General features: G+C 41.2%; 1 gene segment (V, D, J or C); it reads right to left on the bottom strand.

The window, feature by feature from the left end:
- The window catches only part of LOC132531895 (immunoglobulin kappa variable 2-29-like), a 52,143-nt gene that overhangs the window by 26,169 nt on the left and 781 nt on the right, over positions 1–25,193 (bottom strand).

Genomic DNA, 25,193 nt, shown 5'->3' with positions numbered 1-25,193 from the left:
AGAAAACTCCTGATTGATCATCCCTTTCTTACAAGTTTAACTGTTTTAGATGCCACATATAAGTGATATCATACAGTACTTGTCTTTCTCTTTTTGACTTACCTCATTGAGCATAATGTGCTCAAGGTCCATCCCTGTGGTTGCAAATGGCAGGTTTTCCTCCTTTCACACCTCCTTTTATATATTATATATATAATATATAAAATGGAATATATTATATATAAAATGGAATATATATATATATATATATATATATATATACTGCATTTTTTAATTAAAAATTTTCCCTTCCTTGATTCCCACCCCCCGCCATGGTCATTGCCCATGTGAGAGATGGCATGCCCACTGGAAACACAGATTCTCAACCATTTAAATTTTGGAACTCCTCGGCATCCAAAGTTGAGTCAGCCTTTCCCTAAAGTAGGTCATAGTCTAGAAAACAGAGACATGAGAAAAAGAACTCAGTCTGACCTTTCGAGGGTGCTGAGGTTCTTGGAAAGAAGGGTAGGGCCTCCCTCTACTTGGCTTCCTTGCAAGAGTGAAGAATATTTCTGTGATGCCTTAGGGAAGGGACATCCCTAAAGTGAGACTTCATAACAGCAGTGAGATGCTGCCCCAACCTCTTCCCGGGGAAAAGAAATACTCGTCCCCATCTTATACCCATGAAAATCCCTTTTCCTCTGTAAAAACTTTCCTCGTGCAGTGTCTCTTTTGTGCAGTGTTCCACCCTTTTCCCACTACAGTCCCTTTTGTCTTTACCTATAACCACAGCCTAAATCAGTTATACTGTAATCATTTGTATATCTAAGGGATCATCTTCCCCAAAAGGCAGTGTCTTCCTTGAAAGCAAGGGCTAAAGTTTTCAATATTTTTATCTATAGGACCTATCAAATGTCAATAGCCCCAGCCTGAGTGAACAAGGACTCACCAGCAGGGGTAAACCAGAGATAATCCAGGATAATTTCCCTGTTTTAAGATCCTCATGTATCTCTTTATCCCATAGTCTTAATTTATCTCTCCCCCACCCCTTTCCCCTTGGGTAACCATTAGTTTGTTTTCTATTTCTGTGAGTCTGTTTCTGTTTTGCAAATTTCATTTGTGTTATTTTTTAGATTCCACATACAAGTGGCATCATATAACATTTGTATTTCTCTGACTTACTTCATTTAGTATTATAATCTCTAGGTCCACGCTGCAAATGGCAATATTTTGTTCTTTTTCATGGCTGAGTAATATTCCTTCATCTATATCTATATCTATCTATCTATATATCTCACATATCTTTATCCATTCATCTGTTGATAGACACTTACAATGCTTCCATGTCTTGGCTATTATAAATAGTGTTGCAGTGAACATTGGGGTGCATGTATCTTTTCAAATTAGAGTTTTTGTCTTTTCTGGATATATGTCCAGGAGTGTGATTGCTGTATCATATGGTAACTGTATTTTTATTTTAAGGAACTTTATACTATTTTCCATAGTGGTTGCATCAATTTACATTCCCATCGACAGTGTAGGAGGGTTCCCTTTTCTCCACACCCCCCTCCAGAAGTTATTATTTGTAGACTTTTCTTTAAACATCTTTATTGGAGTATAATTGCTTTACAATGGTGTGTTAGTTTCTGCTTTATAACAAAGTGAATCAGTTATACATATACATATCCCCATATCTCTACCCTCTTGCATCTCCCTCCGTCCCACCCTCCCTATCCCACCCCTCTAGGTGGTCACAAAGCACCAAGCTGATCTCCCTGTGCTATGCGGCTGCTTTCCACTAGCTATCTATCTTACGTTTGGTAGTGTATATATGTCCATGCCACTCTCTCACTTTGTCCCAGCTTACGCTTCCCCCTCCCCATATCCTCAAGTCCATTCTCTGGTAGGTCTGCATCTTTATTCCCGTCTTGCCCCTAGGTTCCTCATGACTTTTTTTTTTTTGTTTTTTAGATTCCATATATATGTGATAGCACATGGTATTTGTTTTTCTCATTCTGACTTACTTCACTCTGAATGACATACTCTAGGTCCATCCACCTCACTACAAATTTCGTTCCTTTTTATGGCTGAGAAATATTCCATTGTATATATGTGCCACATCTCCTTTATCGATTCAACTGTTGATGGACACGTAGGTTGCCTCCATGTCCTGGCTATTGTAAACATAGCTGCAGTGAACATTGTGGTAAATGACTCTTTTTGAATTATGGCTTTTTGAGGGTATATGCCCAGTAGTGGGACAGGTGGTATGGTAGTTCTATTTTTAATATTTTAAGGAACCTCCATACTGTTCTCCATAGTGGCTGTATCATTTACATTCCCAACAACAGTGCAAGAGGAGGGTTCCCTTTTCTCCACACCCTCTCCAGCATTTATTGTTCATAGATTTTTTGATCATGGCCATTCTAACTGGTGTGAGATGATATCTCATTATAGTTTTGATTTGCATTTCTCAAATGGTTAATGATGTTGAGCATTCTTTCATGTGTTTGTTGGCAGTCTGTATATCTTCCTTGGAGAAATTTCTATTTAGGTCTTCTGCCCATTTTTGGATTGGGTTGTTTGTTTTTTTGATATTGAGCTGCATGAGCTGCTTGTAAATTTTGGAGATTAATCCTTTGTCAGTTGCTTCATTTGCAAATATTTTCTCCCATTCTGAGGGTTGTCTTTTTATCTTGTTTATGGTTTCTTTTGCTGTGTGTGTATGATCCTTTTAATGTGCTGTTGGATTCTGTTTGCTAGTATTTTGTTGAGGATTTTTGCATCTATGTTCATCAGTGATATTGGCCTGTAGTTTTCTTTCTTTGTGACATCTTTGTCTGGTTTTGGTATCAGTGTGATGGTGGCCTCGTAGAATGAGTTTGGGTGTGTTCCTCCCTCTGCTATATTTTGGAAGAGTTTGAGAAGGATAGGTGTTAGCTCTTCTCTAAATGTTTGATAGAATTCGCCTGTGAAGCCATCTGGTCCTGGGCTTTTGTTTGTTGCAAGATTTTTAATCACACTTTCAATTTCAGTGCTTGTGATTGGTCTGTTCATATTTTCTATTTCTTCCTGATTCAGTCTCGGCCGGTTGTGCATTTCTAAGAATTTGTCCATTTCTTCCAGATTGTCCATTTTATCGGCATAGAGTTGCTTGTAGTAATCTCTCATGATCTTTTGTATTTCTGCAGTGTCAGTTGTTACTTCTCCTTTTTCATTTCTAATTCTATTGATTTGAGTCTTCTCCCTTTTTTTCTTGATGAGTCTGGCTAATGGTTTATCAATTTTGTTTATCTTCTCAAGAACCAGATTTTAGTTTTATTTATGTTTGCTATCGTTTCCTTCATTTCTTTTTCATTTATTTCTGATCTGATCTTTATGATTATTTCCTTCTGCTAACTTTGGGTTTTTTTGGTTCTTCTTTCTCTAATTGCTTTCGGTGTAAGATTAGGTTGTTTATTTGAGATGTTTCTTGTTTCTTAAGGTAGGATTGTGTTGCTATAAACTTCCCTCTTAGAACTGCTTTTGCTGCATCCCTTAGGTTTTGGGTCGTCGTGTTTTCATTGTCATTTGTTTCTAGGTATTTTTTGATTTCCTCTTTGATTTCTTCCATGATCTCTTGGTTATTAAATAGTGTATTGTTTAGCCTCCATGCGTTTGTATTCTTACAGAATTTTTCCTGTAATTGATATCTAGACTCATAGCATTGTGGTTGGAAAAGATACTTGATACGATTTCAATTTTCTAAAATTTACCAAGGCTTGATTGGTGACCCAAGATATGATCTATCCTGGAGAATGTTCCATGAGCACTTGAGAAGAAAGTGTATTCTGTTGTTTTTGGATGGAATATCCTATAAATATTAATTGAGTCCATCTTGTTTAATGTATCATTTAAAGCTTGTGTTTCCTTATTTACCTTGATTTTGGATGATCTGCCCATTGGTGAAAGTGGGGTGTTAAAGTCCCCTACTCTGAATGTGTTACTGTCGATTTCCCCTTTAATGGCTGGTAGTATTTGCCTTATGTATTGGGGTGCTCCTATGTTGGGTGCATAAATATTTACAATTGTTATATATTTTTCTTGGATTGATCCTTTGATCATTATGTAGTGTCCTTCTTTGTGTCTTGTAATAGTCTTTGTTTTAAAGTCTATTTTGCCTGATATGAGAATTGCCACTCCAGCTTTCTTTTTGTTTCCATTTGCATGGAATATCTTTTTCAATCCCCTCACTTTCAGTCTCTATGTGTCCCTAGGTCTGAAGTGGGTCTCTTGTAGACAGCCTATATATGGGTCTTGTTTTTGTATCCTTTCAGCCAGTCTGTGTGTTTTGGGTGGAGCATTTAATCCATTTACATTTAAGGTAATTATCGATATGTATGTATGTTCCTATTACCATTTTCTTAATTGTTTTGGGTTTGTTATTGTAGGTCTTTTCCTTCTCTTGTGTTTCCTGCCTAGAGTAGTTCCTTTAGCATTTGTTGTAAAGCTGGTTTGGTGGTGCTGAATTATCTTAGCTTTTGCTTGTCTGTAAAGGTTTTAATTTCTCTGTCAAATCTGAATGAGACCCTTGCTGGGTAGAGTAATCTTGGTTGTAGGTTTTTCTCCTTCATCACTTTAAATGTGTCCTGCCAATCCCTTCTGGCTTGCAGAGTGTCTGCTGAAAGATCAGCTGTTAACCTTATGGGGATTCCCTTGTGTGTTATTTGTTGTTTTTCCCTTGCTGCTTTTAATATGTTTTCTTTGTATTTAATTTTTGATAGTTTGATTAATATGTGTCTTGTCGTGTTTCTCCTTGGATTTATCCTGTATAGGACTCTCTGTGCTTCCTGGACTTGATTAACTATTTCCTTTCCCATATTAGGGAAGTTTTAATGTTGTTCCAGAGGTCTCTGAGACTGTCCTCAATTCTTTTCATTCTTTTTTCTTTATTCTGCTCTGCAGTAGTTATTTCTACTATTTTATCTTCCACGTCACGTATCCATTCTTCTGCCTCATTATTCTGCCATTGATCCCTTCTAGAGAATTTTAAATTTCATTTATTGTGTTGTTCATCTCTGTTTGTTTGCTCTTTAGTTCTTCTAGGTCCTTGTTAAACGTTTCTTGTATTTTCTCCATTCTATTTCCAAGATTTTGGATCATCTTTACTATCATTATTCTGAATTCTTTTTCAGGTAGACTGCCTATTTCCTCTGCATTTGTTAGGTCTGGTGGGTTTTTACCTTGCTCCTTCATCTGCTGTGTGTTTCTCTGTCTTCTCATTTTGCTTAACTTAGAGTGTTTGTGGTCTCCTTTTCGCAGGCTGCAGGTTCTTAGTTCGCATTGTTTTTGGTGTCTGTCCCCAGTGGCTAAGGTTGGTTCAGTGGGTTTTGTAGGCTTCCTGGTGGAGGGGAGTAGTGCCTGTGTTCTGGTGGATGAGGCTGGATCTTGTCTTTCTGGTGGCCAGGTACACATCTGGTGGTGTGTTTTGGGGTGTCTGTGGCCTTATTATGATTTTATGCAGCCTGTCTGCTAATGGGTGGTTGTGTTCCTGTCTTGTTAGTTGTTTGGCATAGGGTGTCCAGCACTGTAGCTTGCTGGTCGTTGAGTGGACCTGGGTCTTGGTGTTGAGATGGAGATCTCCGCCAGATTTTCGCCATTTGATATTATGTGGAGCTGGGAGGTCTCTTGTGGACCAGTGTCCTGAACTTGGCTCTCCCACCTCAGAGGCACAGCCCTGACTCCTGGCTGGAGCACCAAGAGCCTGTCATCCACACGGCTCAGAATAAAAGGGAGAAAAAAAAAAGAAACAAAGAAAGAAGAAGATAAAATAAAATAAAGTTATTAAAATAAGAAATAATTATTAGAAACAATTTTTAAAAGTAATAAAAGAAAGAAGAAAAAAAGAAGGAATTATGGAAGAGAACAACCCAACCAAAAAACAAATCCACCGATGATAACAAGCACCAAAAAGTATATTAAAAAAAAACAAAATAAAACCAAACAAACAAAAAAACCCCAGACAGAGAGAACCCTAGGACATATGGTAAAAAGCAAAGCTATACAGACAAAATCACACACAGAAGCATACACACACACAAAATCACAAAAGGAGAAAAAGGGAAAAAAAAATATATATATATAGTTGCTCCCAAAGTCCACCTCCTCAATTTGGGATGATTCATTGTCTATTCAGGTATTCCACAGATACAGGTACATCAAGTTGATTGTGGAGATTTAATCTGCTGCTTCTGAGGCTTCTGGGAGAGATTTCCCTTTCTCTTCTTTGTTCTCACAGCTCCCAGGGTTCAGCTTTGGATTTGGCCCCGCCTCTGCCTGTAGGTCACCTGAGGGCATCTGTTCTTCGCTCAGACAGGACGGGGTTAAAGGAGCCTCTCATTCGGGGGTACTGGCTCACTCAGGCCGCGGGGAGGGAGGGGCACAGAGTGCGGGGCGGGCCTGTGCGGCAGAGGCACCTGAGGCGTGCCGTGCGTTCTCCCGGGTAAGGTGTCCCTAGATCCTGGGACCCTGGCAGTGGCGGGCTGCACAGGCTCCCGGGAGGGGAGGTGTGGATAGTGACCTGTGCTCGCACACAGGGTTCTTGGTGGCGGCAGCAGCAGCCTTAACGTCTCATGCCCGTCTCTGGGGTCCGCGCTGTTTGCCGCGGCTCGCGCCCGTCTCTGGAGCTCCTCTAAGCAGCGCTCTTAATCCCCTCTCCTTGTGCACCAGGAAACAAAGAGGCAAGAAAAAGTCTCTTGCCCCTTCAGGCTGTGTTGAGGCAGCCAGTCCTCTCCCTGCGATCTCCCGAAGCCCGAGCCTCAGCTCCCAGCCCCCGCCCGCCCCGGCGGGTGAGCAGACAATCCTCTCGGGCTGGTGAGTGCCGGTCGATCCTCAGTGCGGGAGTCTCTGCGCTTTGCCCTCCACACCCCTGTTGTTGAGCTCTCCTCTGTGGCTCCGAAGCTTTCCCCCTCCGCCATCCACAGTCTCTGCCCGCGAAGGGGCTTCCTAGTGTGTGGAAACTTTTCCTCCTTCACAGCTCCCTCCCACTGGTGCCAGTCCCATCCCTATTCTTTTGTCTCTGTTTTTTCTTTTGCCCTACCCAGGTACGTGGGGAGTGTCTTGCCTTTTGGGAGGTCTGGGGTCTTCTGGCAGCACTCAGTAGCTGTTCTGTAGGAGTTGTCCCACATGTAGATGTATTTGTGATGTATTTGTGGGGAGGGAGGTGATCTCCACGTCTTACTCTTCCACCATCTTGAAGCTCCTTCCTATTTGTAGACTTTTTGATGATGGCCAATTTGACTGGTATGAGGTGATATCTGTTTGTAGTTTTGATTTGTATTTCTCTAATAATTAGCAATGTTGAGCATCTTATCATGTACCTGTTGCCCATTTGTATGTCTTCTTTGGAGAAGTGTCTATTTTGGTCTTCTGCCAGTTTTTTGATTGCATTGTTAGTTTTTTGACATTGAGTTGTAGGAACTGTTTGTATATTTGGAAATTAAGCCCTCTTGGTCACATCGTTTATAAATATTTTCTCCCAGTCTGTAGGTAGTGTTTTCATTTTGTTTATGGTTTCCTTTCTGTGCAAAAGTTGTAAGTTTGGTTAGGTCCCATTTGTTTACTTTTGCTTTTATTTCTTTTGTCTTGAGAGACTAATCTGAAAAAATACTGCTACAATATACATCAGAGAATGTTTTCCTTATGTTCTCTTCTAGGAGTTTTATGGTGCCATGTCTTATATTTAGGGCTTTAAGTCATTTTGAATTTATTTTTGTGTGTTTTGTGAGGGAGTGTTCTAACTTCATTGGTTTAGATGAGCTGTCCAACTTTCCCAACACCACTTGCTGAACAGACTGTCTTTTCTCCATTGAATATTCTTTCTTCTTTTGCTGAAGATTAATTGACAGTAGGTGTGTGGGTTTTTTTCTGAGCTCTCTAGTCTGTTCCATTGGTCTGTTTTTGTGCCAATACTATGCTGTTTTGATTACTGTAACTTTGTACTATTGTCTGAAGTCTGGGAGGGTTATGCCTCCAGCTAGGTTCTTTTTCCTCAGGATTACTTTGTAATTTTGGTGTTTTGTGGTTCCATATAAATTTTAGGATTATTTGTTCTAGTCCTGTGAAAAATGTCATGGGTAATTTGATAGAGATTGCATTAAATCTGTAGATTGCTTTGGGTAGTATGGCCATTTTAACAATGTCAATTCTTCCAATCCAAGAGCATGGGATATATTCTATTTCTTTGAATCATCTTCAATGTTTTTTACCTATGTTTTATATTCTCAGCATATATAAACATTTTAAGTTATAGGAAATAAAGTTTATTTTGGCAGAGACTTAAATCAAATTAAAGTTACATACATTAGTAACATAAATCAACATCCTCTAATTGATATAAGTATGACACATTTCTTGTTTTTCCTTGCTTTGCTAAGTTACCGTAACCTAAATTGCATTATAAAATTGATTTTATATATATTTTTTTAACATCTTCATTGGAGTATAATTGCTTTACAGTGGTGTGTTAGTTTCTGCTGTGTAACAAAGTGAGTCAGCTATACATATATATATATATATATATATATATATATATATATATGCCCATATCCCCTCCCTCTTGTGTCTCCCTCCCTCTCTCCCTATCCCACCCCTCTAGGTGGTCATAAAAATGATCTTATATTTTGAAAAATGAGCATGAACCTTTCAAATCAACAGTGAGTTCATTGCTCTATGGCCACTTCCCCACTACAGAGCCTGATGGTGATGAAGCCCAGGACCCCACACCCAAGTTCCTGATGGGCCATCAGGGACCTGCTCATTGCTGAGGACTCTGAGTGATCCGAGGGAGGTCTGGGGGACCCTGTGAAGCTGTAGGCACTGGGGGAGATATGTAGTGTGCCAGGGACTCAAGAGGAGAAATATTTCTTTCCAGAGCTCATCCCATAGGCAGAACCTCCCCTGGTGGCTTCCCTCCCTAAGAGCAGCACAGGTGACCTCAGGTGCAAGTGTAGTCACACAGACGAAACCACTCCACTTGAGAACACTCAAGCCTGTTCTCAGCCTTGGGTCTGACTCAGAGTGAGGAGGGATGTCCCCCCTGCCCCAGGGTTCATTGCTTCTCATGGCTGCCAGGACTCTTGTTCTCAATGGGCCAGGTCTTCCCCTGTCCCTTATTGCTAGCATCTGAGTATTTGTATCTTACTTTATGGTTTCCAATAACCTCAACCTGCCAACAACGACTCCTCCACAAGGATTCATGGAGTGGAATTAGAACTACAGGATAACAATGGGTCAGGATGTGAGAAACAAGGGCCTCAAATCTCAAGATGAGGATGCATGTGTATGACATAAAGATGAATTGAAATCAGTGAATTCAGAGTAGAAGGTCTACAGAACACACCAAAGTGCTTCACTCAGTGATGAAGGTGAGATGCACTGGAGGTGCCCATAGAGGAGGTGGGAAGGGAGGGTCAGGAGGAGAGGGGGTTGGCCCAGCCTTATTCCCCTGAGATGGCCCCAGAAAGCTTAAGAGCTCTAGGAGAGAAAGCTGGGTTAGGCTTGGGCTCAGAGTGATGACAGGAGGAGTGTCCCGGGACTCCTGAAGGCAGTTCTCCTGCTGGTGATGAGAGCGATGTCTGTGCAGACCCACTGCCTCATGACCAGGGGTAAGTGTCAGTGTGCAGGAGCTCAGCGGCTGGTCCTGCTTTCTGCTAATGTCAGGCCAGGACGCTGTGAATTCTCTGGCTGGCCCTGCAGGTGATGGGGCCCCTCTCTCCTGGGACACAGGGAGGAAGGCTAGAGACGGTGTCCACACAGTGTCCCCAGTGGCATCGCAGTAGGAGAGCAAACATTGACATCCCCAATATGCAAACGAAGCATGTAGGTAGCTCATTCCATTTGATGCATTTCTGATCAGAAAATAACAGACTAACAACTTCCTCTTCAAGGGCATGTGCATGTTCAATGCAGAGAAACTGAGGCTGAAGCCTGAGTCCTCCTTCCTCACCAGACTCAGAACAGCAAGAGGAAGAGGAGAAAAGCTGGCATCCCCATTTTCCCGAGGTGCTTCCTGAGGCGGGTAGAGATGGGCACTGGGGACACAGCCATCACAGAGGGGAGGGACAAGGCAGGGCTTCCAGCCACAGAGCACAGAGCATTTAAGAGGGTTTCTCCACCACTCAGCAGAAGACAGCTCCTCCCCAGGTGTCCCCACCATGCCGGAAGCCATTCAAGCCTTAGGGGCTCCTGTTGAAAATGGTACAGTGTCACTTACCTTCTCAGTATTTCTGAGAACAGGATTATGTCTTGTGTTTATTCAGCATATGTCTGCCATCTAACAGCGATTTGCGATACAGCAGTTCATAAAATTTTCAATGCAGAGTCTCAAAGAATATTGACTGTGAGTTTTTTTAAAAAAACATCTTTATTGGAGTATAATTGCTTTAAGATGGTGTGTTACTTTCTGCTTTTTAACAAAGTGAATCAGCTATACATATACCTATATCCCTATACCTCCTCCCTCCTGCATCTCCCTCCCACCCTCCCTATTCCACCCCTCTAGGTGGTCACAAAGCACTGAGCTGATCTCCCTGTGCTAAATGGCTGCTTCCCACTAGCTATCTATTTTACATTTGGTAGTGTATATATGTCAATGCTACTCTCTCACTTTGTCCCAGCTTACCCTTCCCCTCCTGTGTCCTCAGGTCTGTTCTCTATGTCTGCGTCTTTATTCCTGTCCTGCCCCTAGGTTCTTCAGAACCTTTTTTTTTAGATGCCATATATATGTGTTAGCATACACTATTTGTTTTTCTCTTTCTGACTTACTTCACCCTATATGACAGACTCTTGGTCCATCCACCTCACTACAAATAACTCAATTTCATGTTTTTTTTATGGCGGAGTAATATTCCATTGTATTTACGTGCCACGTCTTCTTTATCCATTCATCTGTTGATGGACACTAGGTTGCTTCCATGTCCTGGCTATTGTAAATAGTGCTGCAATGAACATTGTGGTACATGACTCTTTTTGAATTATGGTTTTCTCAGGGTATACACCCAGTAGTGGGATTGCTGGGTCACATGGTATTTCTATTTTTAGTTTTTTAAGGAACCTCCATACTGTTCTCCATAGTGGCTGTATCAATTTACATTCCCACCAGCAGCGCAAGAGGGTTCCCTTTTCTCCACACCCTCTCCAGCATTTATTGTTTGTAGATTTTCTGATGGTGGCCATTCTGACCGGTGTGAGATGATATCTCATAGTTTTGATTTGCATTTCTCTAATGATTAATGATGTTGAGCATTCTTTCATGTGTTTGTTGGCAATCTGTATATCTTCTTTGGAGAAATGTCTATTTAGGTCTTCTGCTCATTTTTGGATTGGGTTGTTTGTTTTTTTGATATTTAGCTGCATGAGCTGCTTATAAATTTTGGAGATTAATCCTTTGTCAGTTGCTTCATTTGCAAATATTTTCTCCCATTCTGAGGGTTGTCTTTTCATCTTGTTTACGGTTTCCTTTGCTGTGCAAAAGCTTTGACGTTTCATCTGGTCCCATTTGTTTATTTTTGTTTTTATTTCCATTTCTCTAGGAGGTGGGTCAAAAAGGATCTTGTTGTGATTTATGTCATAGAGTGTTCTGCCTATGTCTTCCTCTAAGAGTTTGATAGTTTCTGGCCTTACATTTAGGTCTTTAATCCATTTTGAGCTTATTTTTGTATATGGTGTTAGGGAGTGATCTAATCTCATACTTTTACATGTACCTGTCCGTTTTCCCAGCACCACTTATTGAAGAGGCTGTCCTTTCTCCACTGTATATTCCTGCCTCCTTTATCAAAGATAAGGTGACCATATGTGCATGGGTTTATCTCTGGGCTTTCTATCCTGTTCCATTGATCTATATTTCTGTTTTTGTGCCAGTACCATACTGTCTTGATTACTGTAGCTCTGTAGTATAGTCTGAAGTCAGGGAGCCTGATTCCTCCAGCTCCGTTTTTCGTTCTCAAGATTGCTTTGGCTATTCGGGGTCTTTTGTGTTTCCATACAAATTGTGAATTTTTTTGTTCTAGTTCTATGAAAAATGCCAGTGGTAGTTTGATAAGGATTGCATTGAATCTGTAGATTGCTTTGTGTAGTATAGTCATTTTCACAATGTTGATGCTTCCAATCCAAGAACATGGTATATCTCTCCATCTATTTGTATCATCTTTAATTGTTTCATCAGTGTCTTATAATTTTCTGCATACAGGTGTTTTGTCTCCTTAGGTAGGTTTATTCTAGATATTTGCACTGCTGGTGGGAATGTGAATTGGTACAGCCACTATGGAGAACAGTATGGAGGTTCCTTAAAAAACTACAAATAGAACTACCATATGACCCAGCAATCCCACTACTGGGCATATACCCTGAGAAAACCACAATTCAAAAAGACTCACGTACCAAAATGTTCATTGCAGCTCTATTTACAATAGCCAGGAGATGGAAACAACCTAAGTGTCCATCATTGGATGAATGGATAAAGAAGATGTGGCACATATATACAATGGAATATTACTCAGCCATAAAAAGAAATGAAATTGAGTTATTTGTAATGAGGTGGATGGAACTAGAGTCTGTCATACAGAGTGAAGTAAGTCAGAAAGAGAAAGACAAATACCGTATGCTAGCACATGTATATGGAATTTAAGAAAAAAAATGTCATGAAGAACCTAGGGGTAAGACAGGAATAAAGACACGGACCTACTAGAGAATGGACTTGAGGATATGGGGAGGGGGAAGGGTAAGCTGTGACAAAGCAAGAGAGTGGCATGGACATACATACACTACCAAACATAAAATAGATAGCTAGTGGGAAGCAGCTGCATAGCACAGGGAGATCATCTAGGTGCTTTGTGACAACCTAGATGGTGGGATAGGGAGGGTGGGAGGGAGGGAGACTCAAGAGGGAAGAGATATGGGGACATATGTATATGTATAACTGATTCACTTTGTTATAAAGCAGAAACTAACACACCATTGTAAAGCAATTATACTCCAATAAAGATGTAAAAAACAAAAAACAAAAAGAGTCATGTACCAAAATGTTCATTGCAGCTCTATTTACAATAGCCAGGACATGGAAACAACCTAAGTGTCCATCAGCAGATGAATGGAAAAAGCTGTGGCACATATATACAGTGGAATATTACTGAGCCATAAAAAGGAACGAAACTGAATTATTTTTAGTGAGATGGATGGACCTAGAGACTGTCATAGAGAGTGAAGTAAGTCAGAAAGAGAAAAACAAATACTGTATTCTAACACGTATATATGGAATCTAAAAAAAAAAAAGAAAAAAAAATGGTCAGAAGAACCTAGGGGCAAGTCGGGATTAAAATAGCTAGCTAGTGGGAAGCAGCCGCATAGCACAGGGAGATCAGCTCGGTGCTTTGTGACCACCTAGAGGGGTGGGATAGGGAGAGTGGGAGGGTGGGAGGGAGGGAGATGCAAGAGTGAAGAGATATGGGGACATATATATATGTATAACTGATTCACTTTGTTATAAAGCAAAAACTAACACACCATTGTAAAGCAATTATACTCCAGTAAAGATGTTAAAAAAAGAAAAGAGAATCTAAATCGCAGAATATGACAAAGACACAGCTAGCTTTCATACCGTCTCTGTGTTTCCTAAGACTCAATAGTGAAGAAAATAAGGAATTGATATATCTCAAGAATAGAGTTAAGGGCCACAATAATATTTCACCACCCCAGGCAGGGGAATGCAGACTCTGGTAGAGGACACTGGTAGATGTTGTCTCCAAAGCCATAGCTTCAGAAAGCTCAGTCATTTTATGCACAGACATAGATGAGACAGAACTTCATTTCCCAATGGGGGTTTAGCTCCTGAGAATGAGGGTATAGAAATAAGTACCAACTAAAACTAACACCCAGTCTTAAAATAAGATTTTTGTCTTTATTTCAAGTATTAAATAAGCAAAACTGTACTTTTTAGTGTCAACATCAATATAGATAATTTGATTTGAGGAATCTACCTCACTGTCTGTTAGATTTTCAGATTCAGGGGAAAAAATAAAACCCTCACTGAGCAGATATGGCATTTAACAATATTGGGGGATGAACTATGGCAGAAGAATTGTCAATGGAGCAAAGGATGAAGAACAGAAAATGATAGGCTCCTCAAACATTATTCTTCCATTTGACTTATCCTTTTTTTATTTTTTTGCGGTACGCGGGTCTCTCACTGTTGTGGCCTCTCCTGTTGCGGAGCACAGGCTCCGGACACGCAGGCTCAGCGGCCATGGCTCTTGGGCCCAGCCACTCCGCCCGGACCGGGGCACGAACCCGTGTCCCCTGCATTGGCAGGCGGACTCTCAACCACTGCGTCACCAGGGAAGCCCTGACTTATCCTTTTAACTTGCCTTTTGCTACAGTTTGCTGCAAAATTCAAATCTATATCTTAAATCCATAATTGTTTTTATGAGAAACAAGTATATCAAGATCTCTTGAAATAAAATTCTCACCCTTTTATATAGTGCATCAACTCATGTTTAGTTACCTTTTATCCTATAGATGATCATGTTGTATACAGAGGGTCATGTTTATTGTGACTGTTCCAAACTAGCTGTCATGTTATCCTGGAATGTCCCATAAACATATTTGTAATGAGTATGCTTAATTGTACACACCAAATAACTTCTAGTAGTTGTCCTAATCTGACCTGGAAATATATAACATCTTGCAAAAACAGAAGGATGTATGGTTCCAGCCACTGTCATCTGAGATGGGAATAAACAACATTTCTAAGTCCCTTTCCCTGAGCTTTCCACCAGATCTCCCCTGTTAGACATTGGTAACCTGGATAAGAAGAAATAACTGAATCAGTGGACTCTCTTTGTTCAGGGCTGTCACATTTTGAGATACAAATTCTTATGTTGTTGGTAGTAATAATACGGTGCATTTTGAGCCTTTAGGCTAATGATTGCAGAGGTAAAATTTGTCTCAGACTCACTGTAATGACACCAAAGAAGGATACCAGCGGACGGATGGACGTATGGTTTGAGAAGACTGGGGACTTGTCATATTTTCATTGGTATCTGCTCAAGTGGGTACTAATATGTTGATACTTTGCAGCTGATGGTGACTTTCTCTCTTGAAGCTTTTACTGGATGTTACAAATTAGGTGAACACAAGTCTCCACTGGCAACTTAATTTTTTTAAAGTCACATGATCACAAATATCATTGAGACTAAACACATCACATTCAATGATTTCTCAGGGCACTCACAGACATGAAAGAGGCCTCAGGATTCATCTTACAATGAGAAGAAATAATAGTGAATTTTTTTATCTCCAAGGAGTGCAGGTCTCTTGGTTTCTCTGTCTTTATGTGTAAAAGGAGGTCGTTGGAATAGGTGATCTACTCCTCAGTGATTGATACAGTGCATCTCTCTGTTAGAGGTCATTAAGACACAGGTTGACTTAAGATTCATTCTTACTGCACCTTGGTCACTGCTGGATATAAGATAACCTGTTAAATTTCTTCAAGTTTTCCAGTATCAACAATCTACAAAATGTTACAAATGGTTAAGCAAAGAACAACCTAAAGGGAAAAATGTAATATATTAAATATTCTTCAAAAGATTCCTTGCATCCATTTTATTTGTTGTTGCTGCTTTTAGCTGTGGGTGTGTGTTTGTGTGTATGTGTACATTCGGTAAGAATATTTAACATGTGGTCTACCCTCTTAACAAATTTTAACAATAGGCACTGTGTTTTAGATCACATCTCTAGAACTCAGTCATCTTGCATAACTAAAACTTTATACCCATTATTTTAATAGAATTTTGTCCATACTTGATCATTTACATGACAGAACAGCAGAGTGAAGACACACAATCTAAGGTGGTCCTCTGATATAGTTTGCTTGCATCTAGAATGAACACCAGCTCATATCCTCAGTCTTGTCCAAGGACAGTGTTAACCGTCTTGCTCTCTGTTACAATGTAGACCAAAGAAACGTTGATCATCTGGACGTTCCGCAGCGTGTTGCACTATAAACTACCTGCTGATCAAAACATTTTAAGTAAACCCAATGATCAAGAAATTGCAAGAACTCTTGGTGACTTGTAAATATATAAGGTCAGAGGATGGAATGCAAATACTTAAAAAATTCATGACCTTCCCTATCAGTGAATATGGCTCGGGTCCAGAGGTCTGAGGCAGGATGGCATATGCTCCTCAAGATAGATAGCAAGTCGTCGCACCTTGCGTCTCCTGCCACAGAAAGTGAAGCACAGAGGTCTGTAGGCCTCATGAAATGTTGAGAGAGCACATTACGTTCTTAGGAGGTAGGGGGACTACCACATCCCATTGATCAGGTATATATAGAAGGCTTCCAGATCGCAGGAGGCCCACAGCAGGAGACGACTCTGCATCAGGTTCAGGTAGCAATATGAGCAGCTCCATCACTTGGACCAAATGATCTAACACATCACCTGGTGCAGGTTACGTTTGGATTAGATAAGGATATCGTGAGCACACTCTGAAAAGCTCTATTATAAACCCACATCTTAGATTTGTAGACTTGTAGTGCAAGATCATGACATCCTTAAAAAATAAAAATATTGTACACTATTCAAAAATCAGCTCACAGGATGTCACAGACCTCTGGTAGATGTGTCTATGGGACATTAAGAAGCTGTGTGATTGAGCTTCCTACTGTAACCTGGTAATTTCACACTCATCAAATTATCAGGGTGGGTGGGTCGCAACCGCAGTCAGTCTTAGAAAGGAGATGGTTCATTTAGGATTGGGCCTGAGCAAATTCAGCAGGCGCACTTCATTTCCATGGACAAGTATCCCAGGTCCCCATATCACTTTCCAATCTTGCCCTAACACCTCTGCATTGGCTTATATTTTGGCTTCATGGAAGTGGTAAACCAGCTAATTCCATAGGGGAAAAAAACCCCTCCAGGCTTTGTCCATGGCTATGCTGGTATCATGTGTTGGTCTGAGCAAAGATGTACAGTCCCCACACTACAGCCCAATCAATGGCAGGGTCTGAAATAAAATGTTAAGCTAGCAGGTACATGAGCAGTGCCCCTGGTTATCATCTTAGTCTGCATAGAGAACTGGCCCGAGATAAGGGTTTACAGCGATTTCAAAGTAGCTGGTTAATCAGAGAGAAGATTGGCAGATCAGAGATTAGGAGTCTGGGGAAAAGGAATGTAGATAAACCTAAGGACGTGGGCATGATGTAATTGTAAGTTTGTGTTGTGTCAAAAGTCTGCAGAGGGGCTTCCCTGGTGGCTCAGTGGTTGAGGGTCCACCTGCCAATGCAGGGGACGCGGGTTCGTGCCCTGGTCCAGGAAGATCCCACATGCCGCGGAGCAGCTGGGCCCGTGAGCCATGGCCGCTGAGCCTGTGCGTCCGGAGCCTGTGCTCCACAACGGGAGAGGCCACAACAGGGAGAGGCCCGCGTAGCGCAAAAAAAAAAAAAAAAAGAAAATGTATAAGAATTTTATGCCTAAGACAGTAAAATGAAATACCTGAAAACCAGTTTTTTTAGTCTGGTGCATATTCTATCATAATTCTATCTATATCTCTATCTCTGTCTCTCTTCATATATATATAAAATATATATATGCCATATATAATATAAATATATAGGGCAGACTAATCAAAGGATTTTTTTGATGAAAAACTTCACTTGGGATGATGGAACAATATGAAAAAAGAATTATTTTATAATATATTTTTCTGAGTGGTGCTTAGAAAGACTCTTCCCCTGTTGACTCTTCCCCATCAAGGAGAACCAGGTCCTGCAGGATTTCCTGATTTTTGTCAGCTCTGTGTGAGAACCTAAGCTCCCACTGCCTGTGTGTTGGAAGCCACAGCCATGAGTCTACAGTTCAAAAGAAGACGCAGTTTGTGCGAAGAGCAATGATGGGTCCTTTATTTTAATGTCTCAGGGTAGCCTGTGTCTATCATTGACACCTTCCTGGACCTTTATTTAAGAATGGTCCGTAGGGAACATGGTTCCAGGCTACCACTGCTCAGAGGGTCAGTCTGTTACGCCAGCTTTCATTAAATAGGAAAACATTGTGACTGTTCTCACATGTCAGCCCGGTGCAGGTCATGGTGAATTGAACGGCTCCAGAAAAATAGTGCCAACGTCAAATTGCTTTTGTCCTGCAAATAGAATTTGGAGAAGTTGAAAGAGTAGACTTTGTTGTCCTATTCAAGTTTGGGTAATTGCAATCCAAGCCAGACTTAATTGACCATGAAGACAAATTAACAAATTAACTAGACAATTAACTAGTAAGATTCCACAAGAATGGTGTGCATATTCTCTGGGAAATACTCAAGAATAAGATTTTGAAACAATGCTGAAAAGATAACTGAGCAAAAATTATGTTCACCTTTAAACTCAGAACTTTATGGCGATAATATCATTTTCTGAGAAAAATCGTGGTGTAGAAGGACATGCAGAAGTACATTATGTTCCATATCTCACTAGTCAAAATATTATTTACCTTTTTATTTTATTCTATTTCTTTAAGTTTTTGCTATCTTTGACCTGGTCTCTTTTATGATGCTAGCAAATAGATTCTGGGTCTTACTTCTGGCTTCTGAAGGTACCAAGACAAATAGGGGTTTCCACTAGGTAGCAGGCTGCTGTCCTGAAGACTCCAGCCCTTTAATTAACCATGCAGTGAAAGAAGTCAAAAGATAAACATCTGAAAAAAACAAACAAACAAATATGAAGCAAAATGGAGAAGGTATTATAAATACTAAAGCTAGTTTTATACAATTCTTTTAACAAGTATTAAATTAAGAATTGTTTTTATGCACTCTTACTGAATGAATTCTGTTCCCCTAAAAATTATAATGAAGTTTTAGACTCTAGGACCTCAGAATGTGGCATTATTTGGAAAATATTCATTGTCGATATAATTAGGTAATTAAAATGTGGTCGTACTGCAGTATGGTGGGCCTTTAATGAATATGACAGGTGGCCTTACAAGAAGAGGAGAAAGGACACAAAGACAGCAATACACAGAAGAGACCACGTGAAGACAAGTGATTGGACTTATGATACCACTAGTTCGGGAAAACCTGGGGCCACCAGAAGGTGAAAAAAAGGCAAGGAGGGGTCCTTACCTACAGGTTTCAGAGAGGGCCTGGCCTGGACAACACCTTAAATTCATACTTCAAGTTTGCAGTCCTGAGAAAGGATTCATTTCTGTTGTTTTAGGCCACCAAATTCCTAGTACTTCCTTACAGAAGCCTTAAGAAACAAATAAACCAGCAATGAGCATGGAAACGTAAACTGTGGGAAAAAGTGAAAGTGAGAATTCTGTCGTGTTTTCTTTTGTTACAAATCAATTTTCCAGAAACCCCTTTTTAAAAATATTCTTTAAGATGGATGAATTTCAAAGAGAATTTGTCTCTTTTGTGAAGTTACCAGAAAACTTTTAAAAGTCTCCAATTATTATTTGTTGTATTATGACCAACTGTCCTAAAATGTACAGAAAATGTAAACTCTCTTAAAAACTCATTCTTGGTCAGGAAAGTCTTTGAAATATTCCTTTCCTACCTTCAGACAGAAATGATAAGACTTCTGATTCTAAAAGAGGCTCTCTGTCCCGTGTATGTGACAAAACCATGTTAAGGCCTGTAAACAAAACTAACGAGCAGTCAACACTAGTCACTGCACACCACGCACCAATAATAAGAGTGTTTCAGGGTCGAATGAGTGACCTCCATGACTTCCGGGTGGGGAGCAGACCTCTGTGAATCTCTAATTTTGACCACAGTCAACTGAATGAGGAAGGTCTTAGGCAGGCAGCTTCACTGTACTTTTGTCTCTTGTCAGATACTATTAGCCTGAGGTCCTTAAAAGTGAAAGCCAGTGTCTGGTATTCATGGCCTGGGAAGACTGTCTTGTTGGTGCTTGAGTTTGTTTTCCTGCTGTCCTTTCTCTGCGGGATGGAGACTGTGATACTGTTACACACTCAGTGCAGGGTGTTCCGTAGACGTTGCCACCCAAACAGCCCAAACCCATGGTGCTTTGGACAAGATGAGAGACACACGGAGGCCTGTTCACCTCCTGGATGCAAAGGGCTGTTCTCTGTGTTAACAGGAGAGAGTTTGTCCTTAAGGGAGAGTTGAGATCAGCCCACTCAGTAGAGGGAGTTCTCCGGCTGAAGGTGGGCTGGACTGGACCCTGAGCCCTGAGGCACCTGTGATTGGAGCTGGTTACCTTTCAAAACTAACAGCAAGTTCTCACCCCACAGAGGGCAAAGTCCATGGAAAAGCATTTTGGCTCATAGGGACTTCAGGAATGGCTCTGTGAATGTATTTATCCCAACTTTATAAGTTTTCTCACACCCTGGAGAAGCAGGTTTGATTCCCTGCCTGACTTTTCTGAATCAAGACCTTACTCTCCATGTTCACGACAGAATCTGTATCTAAATGTTTGACTCGTTTTTGTTTCCTTTCTCTTGGAATAAAGATAAAAATCCCATATTTAAATATCAATAAGATGAGTGGGAAAATCATGTGCTGGAGATGAAGACTTTTGTCTGTAAATGTTAAACTATGTTCTGTGTCACACTCACCCACAGACTAACTGGACAAAGTAAGACAATAATTTCATTGATTTGCCTGCCTGAACTCTCACTGCCCTATAAGTTCTTCACCTCCTCTGGGATCTTCACTCAAAGCTGACCCTTGCACTCCAAAGATGGTCTTCTTACAAGGCATAGCTTTTCTGGGTGTTTAATAATTTTTTCCACTGTCTACATGTGAGGATTTTTGGTTTGACCTTGTAAGAAAGTCTAGGTCACTTGAGAAGTGGGGAGTGGAGAACAGAAGAAGATTCCGAGCACCAAATGAAAGATTCTAGTCTATTAAATTTTAGTTGAAGCTGCCTTTGGGTAAGAGTTTGTATGGTAATCCAAGATCTCAAAGGATATACTTTTCTCCAATTTTTTATATAGATAAGGAGGTGTAACTGAAAAAAATGGAGACTATAAGCTGACTGATTGCTTAATAACTTGTAAGGTTGCCATTTCTGAGCGAGTCCCAGAAGAGAAGACGACTCTGCACTAAGTACAACCTGCAGTGGACTTTATGACCTAGTGCACCAGTGAAGCTAAAGTGCCTGGGGTTAGATAGGGACAGTGTATGGAGGCTACAGAAAGCTCAGCGGGAGAAGCACAGTTCAGATCTCCAGAGTATTGGAATAATGCCATAATCCCTTCTGAAGATACCGATTCCCTTTTTTTTTTTTTTTTTTTTTTGCCTCTTACTGTTGTGGCCTCTCCCGTTGCGGAGCACAGGCTCCAGATGCGCAGGCCCAGCGGCCACAGCTCACGGGCCCAGCCGCTCCGCGGCACGTGGGATCTTCCCGGACCGGGGCACGAACCTGCGTCCCCTGCATCGGCAGGCGGACTCTCAACCACTGCGCCACCAGGGAAGCCCCCAATTCCCTTTTTTTGATATGGGTTCTGATTTGCTATTAATTCCTTGTAGAGACTACATGCTGTCTATAGGCCCAAAAGGAGTCCTGTGACCTGGGTTGCTCTTTCTGAATTGAGTGGTAACTGACCCACTCGTCTATAAACATATGCATGCAAAAGAGCATTCTATCATCAGGTAGAAGTGGGATATTAAGGCCAGGGCTTGATTCTGTCCCCCAGGCACACAGGATTTACCCACGAAGGTTGTTCAAGCTCTCTTGGCACCAACACTTGCAGACTTCCCCCTTTTCTCTCATGCTGTACCTACAGGCTTCTGGGGATTCCCTTTAGCAAACTGATTGAAGAAGAAAATAATTCAGATCAAATTTATGTCATATATGCTTTCATCTTTTCAGAGTAGATTTTTATAGCATTGAAGGCCACTTTAAGAATAGTGGGGTAAGACCGTGCAGGAAGAAAATATCTCAGTGGGCAGGACTTGGAGTTATGTGCTCTAATCCACTTTGCCTTGCACAGAGATAACCTGTGTCAGAGATCCTTACTAATTCAAGAGCAGTGATTAACAGTTTGGCCAAATGGTCGGAAGATTGGATCAACCATGACTGGAAGGTTGGTGAGAAGTAGATCTAAAGCAGAGTTTTCAAATGCATCTTTTGAACTGAGCACATTTCTTGGCGTGCCCCTTAGTATTTTCAGAAGTAAAGAAGTAAAATTTAATAGTTAATAGAAGATTACAGTAACACAATACATAAATGTCAAATTGGTTAATCCATTAATGAGTAAAAGATTTGAGTTACTATACACCGAAGGTGGTGTTGTATATGGCAGTGGGAACATGGGTAGTGGAAAATATAAAGTTATAAACGATAACTATGGCTGACTTGGTACAATGGGAGAAATAAGAGCTCTTATCTGTATCTATATTTATGTGTCTATCTATTATCTATCTATCTATCTATCATGATTTCTCACCTTCTTCTGAGAGGCAGAGGTAAGAGGAAGGATACATGCAGATTATGGGTATTTCATGTTGGATTAAATAGTCAGGAGTGCTTGTGAGGAGAGCACCTGCCCTTGTCCTGTCTCTGAGTGAATTATGTCTCCCTCTGCTGGTGATCTAGAGTTGAGACACGTTAAGATTTTTTCTACAACCTTTATTTATATACAATAAACTGCACATGTTTAGCATAGACAATTTGGTGAGTTTGGATAGATGCATACACTCATGAAATCTTTACCACAATCAAAGTTTTAGACATATCGTTCTCCTTCAAAATTTTCATCACATCCCGTTGGGTATTTTGTTGTTGTTAGGATTTTATATTTTATTTTATTTTATTTTATTTTATTTTATTTTATTTATTTATTTATTTTTGCGGTACGCGGACCTCTCCCTGTTGTGGCCTCTCCCGTTGCGGAGCACAGGCTCCGGACGCGCAGGCTCAGCGGCCATGGCTCACGGGCCCAGCCGCTCCGAGGCATGTGAGATCTTCCCGGACCGGGACACGAACCCGTGTCCCCTGCATCGGCAGGCGGACTCTCAACAACTGCGCCACCAGGGAAGCCCCATTTTATTTTACTTATTCATTTTTAATGATAATACTGAAATCTCCCCTCCTAACAATTCAGTTCATTATATGGTCCTGTCACTTTAGGCACTGAGCTGTACAGCAGATCACTGGACCTCATTCTTCTCAAAGCTGAGACTTTGTACTCATTATCTTGAAAAGGTTTGTCCATGCTTGATCACATGCAGAGCTGAGCAGGAGAGTAAAAACACACAAACGAATACAGTCTTCTGGTATAGTTTGTGTTTACCTAGAGTAAAAGCAGTTCACATCCTCAGTTCTCCCCCAGGACAGTGTTAATTCTCTTGTTCTCTGTCACAGTGAAGGCTGAAGAAACTTTGATTGTCTGGACATTCCACAGTGTGTCGTATAATGCAGGACTGGATTGATGGCGTCACGTTCATTAGATTCAACGGGCAAGAAATTGCCAGGACTGTAAATGACTGGTAAAAATATACGTGCTCCAGACAATATGATGTAAATCCTACCAAAATTCATGGGCTGCCAATCAGTGGATATGGCAGGGGTCCAGATGCCTGAGGCATCTCAGACTGGCGCATGTTATCCAGGGTAAAGAACAAGAAATTGAACCTTGTCCTCCTACCACTGATGGTGAGGCAGAGTGTTTGTGGGCTCGGTGGAATGTTGACACAATACATTCCACACTTGGGTACAAGACACCACCCATTTGTGGCTCACACAGAAAGCTGCCAGGTCTGAGTTGGCGCAGGGAGGAGAGGTCTGTGCATCAGGTTCAGGTCATGATATATAAGTGGCTGTGTCACTTGGGCCATACGATCCAGTACATATGTTGTTGCATGATACATCTGTGATAGATAAGGATATTGTGTGTACACTCTATAAACTGTAATAGAGCTCACATCATAGATTTCTAGGGTTCTAGGGCAAGATGATGCCACCCTCAGGAAATTAAAAAAAACAACTATACAATGTTAAAAAATCAGCTCTCAGAATGTCAGGGATGCTTGCTAGACATGGCCTTGGAAGTGAAGTAGCTTCGTGATTGAGTTTCCCATTATAATCTGGTAATTTTCTTTTTTCTTTTTTTGCGGTACGCGGGCCCCTCACTGCTGTGGCCTCTCCCGTTGCGGAGCACAGGCTCCGGATGCGCAGGCTCAGCGGCCATGGCTCACGGGCCCAGCCGCTCCGCGGCACGTGGGATCTTCCCGGACCGGGGCACGAACCCGTGTTCCCTGCATCAGCAGGCGGACTCTCAACCACTGCGCCACCAGGGAAGCCCTCACCACCATTTTTAATCCCACCACATAGAAGCCAAAGAGCAACTGTGTGTGTGTCAACTAGATTCTCTTCGTGTTTCCATTCCTGCAGTCTTCCCACACTTTAAAATTCTTAACTTTTGTGGAAAAAAATCCCCTCATATCATTCTGTATTCTTCCAGTGTTCTACAGGGTAAATTCTATGCCCTACCGTTTATTTATTTTTTAATCCCTACTTTTGGAATTTTAATAGCTCACATTTTCTTTCTGTGAAAGGTAATTGAGACAAATCAGATATGTTTAGCATTAGGATATTGTAGGGACTATGGACTTACAATTGACTATTTAGACACTCGTAACCCCAAAGTCTTACTGATGTTCTCAGCTAACTCCCCCTGAGGACAGCTGTGTAGACTGCTGTCTAGAACATGGTAAACAAGTAGGGAGATATGTAGTAAAAAGGAGAATCAGAAAGTGGGGAAAGTGGGGAAAAATATTCTTGAATATTATGACATGTTATCTTAAAAAATATATCAAAAACTGCTAAACCCCTTATGTTGCTATAAATCTGCCTCAGTTGTCCACCTGTTACACTGACTACATTTATTTGACACCTGCCTGTACCTGAGGGAGGGAGAAGTAGGATGCGCTTTCACTCACCTCTCCTTCCTCAGGTCTGTTTGCTCAGAGGGCAACTTAGACCCTTCCATTCTCCTGCTGGTTCTGTCAGGCAAGGCTCTGCAGCTGATGGGGCCTTAACCTGTGATGTCTGAGACGTAGAGGAGGCTTTCATGGTCCAGAGGCCTCAGCTTCAAACTACTCCCCTGATTCTCTAACATCTTCCTCTTACACTGACTCAGAGAATCTGCCTGCCTGCTCCCCAGACAGTCAACATATGTGGGCAGCTGGGCCACTCGGAGAGGGGCGTTTGTGTTCAGGGC

Source organism: Lagenorhynchus albirostris, chromosome 13 (genome assembly GCF_949774975.1).
Source record: "Lagenorhynchus albirostris chromosome 13, mLagAlb1.1, whole genome shotgun sequence".
In the NCBI taxonomy this organism is placed as follows: Eukaryota; Metazoa; Chordata; class Mammalia; order Artiodactyla; family Delphinidae; genus Lagenorhynchus; species Lagenorhynchus albirostris.
This window is presented reverse-complemented; position numbering and strand designations above follow the sequence as displayed.